This window comes from Cyprinodon variegatus, unplaced genomic scaffold, assembly GCF_000732505.1.
Source record: "Cyprinodon variegatus isolate N-32 unplaced genomic scaffold, C_variegatus-1.0 Scaffold750, whole genome shotgun sequence".
Lineage (NCBI taxonomy): Eukaryota > Metazoa > Chordata > Actinopteri > Cyprinodontiformes > Cyprinodontidae > Cyprinodon > Cyprinodon variegatus.
The window spans coordinates 66,676-70,002 of NW_015151203.1; the positions used below are offsets into that span (position 1 = coordinate 66,676).

General features: G+C 39.8%; 1 long non-coding RNA gene across 1 annotated transcript; it reads left to right on the plus strand.

Moving 5' to 3' along the window:
- Nucleotides 1-1,655: 1,655 nt before the first annotated feature.
- On the plus strand, nt 1,656-2,436 carry LOC107098139. Its single transcript, XR_001481868.1, has 2 exons — nt 1,656-1,813; nt 1,937-2,436. It is a non-coding gene; the product is annotated as an uncharacterized LOC107098139 (long non-coding RNA).
- Nucleotides 2,437-3,327: the final 891 nt, after the last annotated feature.

Here is a 3,327-nt window from a genome sequence, read left to right on the forward strand (position 1 = left end):
GTAACATTAGGAGAACAAAGTCGTAACATTAGGAGAACAAAGTCGTAACATTAGGAGAACAAAGTCGTAACATTAGGAGAAAAAAGTCGTAACATTAGGAGAACAAAGTCGTAACATTAGGAGAACAAAGTCGTAACATTAGGAGAATAAAGTCGTAAAATTAGGAGAAAAAAGTCGTAATATTAAGAGAATAAAGTCGTTAAATCACGAGAATCAAGTTGTATTTTATGTCAACTCTTCCAAGAAGCCCTTTCTTCCCTAAAATGAGGAATGTGGAGCATCATGGGAAGTTGTATTTTAGCATCAGTTTGACTAATCAGGAAATCTTATTTGTCGGGTTTACTGTCGGAAAAAAAGGACATCTCATGTGCGTGACAGCTGACCCGATTGCCTTCACCCCTCCTGCCATTTTTTTTGTTCCCCTTTGTGTGAGAAATGTTTTTTTAAATATTTGACTAAAATCTGCCTTGAATTAGATGCATATTAGTGAGCGACATGAATACAGAAAATAAATGATTATCCAGCAATTCATTTTAATACAAAAGAACAAACTTTGCTGAATAAAATAAGTATCTTAAACATAAGCCTGTCCTGCTTAACTTCAAACTGTAAAAATGAATATAAAACAATAAATAAATACTGCACATTTTTGGTGCAACAGCAAACTTGTAAACATATTTGTGCCTTAAATGCAATGACTGTAGGCTACAGTTGGAAAACAGAAATAAAATCATTAGCTTAATGCCACATAATGTGGCCATAGCCGACTTTTTCGTCGTGAATTTCCTCTGAGCTCTTGCAGCAGTGAGGAGTTTTCCGCCCCTAAAAGCAGCGTCAGCATTTAACCGTTCGTCCTCCGTGATGCTCTGTTGTTTCTCGCTATCTTCTTTGTGAGCAACACTTGGCTCGACCAATAGAATGAGGGGATTCTGGATTGTTACATATATGCTGTCAGCTCATTGGTCACAATGAAGGACAGGGACAGGAACAAGTTTACCGTAAGTTCTGTATCTAACGTGCCCTTGTTCTTCATTTTCCATTAGCTTTTTACTGACAATTTCGTTATTCTCACAGTAATGCGGGCCAAAGTGCGTTCCTTTTCCACCAAATACGGGTCAGGTACTTCTATTTCTGAATACAGAACAATTCCGTTTTTCAAGGGACAGTTGGCAACCCTAGGAGTGGGGTTCGATAAGCATGTCCCAGCTTTTGGAACTTGGGATGACATCACGCAGCGTGTCCGTGTGCTGAATCGGGAGCATCTGTAGCGTTAGCGTGTCTAATGACCGATGAAGTTTAACCTGATCGATAACAAAACTGAATAAAATCTGTTTCTGGTGAACAAAGTAACTGTTAGACCACGATATAAAGGGCGAGAGCTGGGTAGCGCTGCGGCTAGCTGTAGCTAACAGGTTAGCCTCTTTTAGCTCAGTCAGTTAGCCATATTAAGCTACACTACTTTTGAATTTGTATCAACAACAACCATTCGTTTTCTACAAGTAGAATAACTGTTTTATTTTTCTAAAATCTCTATGAAAGTCATTTTTTAAGATGTTCCATTTGTCCTCCTCTGACCTCAGATCTTAATAAAAGAATAAAAATAAACTGAGACTTTTTTTGTCACCTTGTTAAATGTCAGAGCTCAGTCTGTCTTAGAAGGCAGTACTTTACTTCAAGTCTGACAATGATTGTTTTCTACTTTCAGCTACTTTAGATCGCCGATGAAATTCAATTCTTAAGAAACTGAGCAGATCTGGTACCTACAATGGTTTAGAGCCCCTAGTGGCGAAAATTACACAGTGTTGATTTAAAGGTTCTATATCCTGCAAAATGAACTTTATCAGCTGTTAACCATGTTTTTAATGTGACTCCATCAAAATCAGGCAAATATTGGCAGATTGTTTGATTCATGCATCCCTTATTAATCCTCCAGAAGCCGCTGTCACACCTTGACGATTCAGACCAGCTTATGCCTGACATACGAAAAATTTGTCAAAAACGCTAGCATACGTTGGATAAGTTATGAGTACGCTGAAACATGTCAACATACGGGGAGTACATACCGCAGTATGCCAGCGTATGTCGTACGTGGGCCATAAGTTACAGGTAAGTTATCTGATCATTGACGTACGTTGTTATTTTATAACTTAACGTTATAGTTACTCATAAGTAGCGCAGGGATTAAAGTATTGACCACCAAAAACCTTCTTTCTTTCTTTTTCCTTTTTATTCTTTTTTGGGGGCAGGTGGTAAACAACAGCTAGGTTAATCCCGCAATCAAAGACATCTTTTTATCTTTACGCCTTCAGGCGCATCGCTGCCCCCTTCAGGACACTGGCTTGTTCATTATGCTGCCATGTGTTCTGCATAAGTCAGGCTGCCATTGGACAGAAGTTCTGGACTCGTTATGAATACTCTATTTATACGCCTAAAATAAATAGGGGACCAGAGTTCTGCTGCACCCTGACCTGTGAAAACGAGCGGTTGGAGAATATCTATGCAATGCTGCGTTCAGACCGATCACGGTTCCAGAATCAGGGTTTACATGCAGAGCGTTTGGTGGACATGACTCAAGAGGCTCTATCCTTATCCTTTGCTCCTCAAACAAATTTTTATTTCATATTGTGATACTTCCAGCTTTTTGCCTCCTAAGAAAAAAACACTTTTCTTCTCTTAAAGCTGCAACAAACAGCAGTGAGAATCACTGAGAGCCTTGCTGGTTTGATGCAGCCGTTAGCCTGTTAGCCTCACAGAGTGAGGTCACAATCCTGACGAGCTGAGTGCGTGGATCACATTGGAGCAGGACCTTTGACCTCTTTCCCGCTCATCACAGCAAATAAAACAAAGCATAGCAATAATCATCAGAGCTGCGCTCCTTCTACATAACAATCCATTCTCCTGGCTTTTATTTAACATTTGGAGTTTAACTCCTTGATATTTACTTATTTTTCACATGCAGAATGTCTGCAGAAGCAATGACAGCTTGCAGGTAGTGTCTGTCTGTCTCCCCAAAAATCTCCTGGATTCAGCTTTTCTCCTGGATTCAGAATTGGTTGATGCTCCGCCGTCCAGCGCCTAAAGTTCATTGTGCTGAACTCCAGCATCCGACGCTCGGATGCCAGAATGTCAAACTTTTTTTTTTTTTCCAGCTCAGCATACTAATACGCACCCTCAGTAATACGCATTACATAGAGTGTCCTCTGACTCCATTTTCCCTACAGCCAATCACGCTGTTTTATTTACCAATTTAGTCCAATTTCTGTCATAGTTTGGAGCAAAAAACTGCAAAACAAGTCCTTCACTAGGTTCATTAGCTTTAAAAAAAGT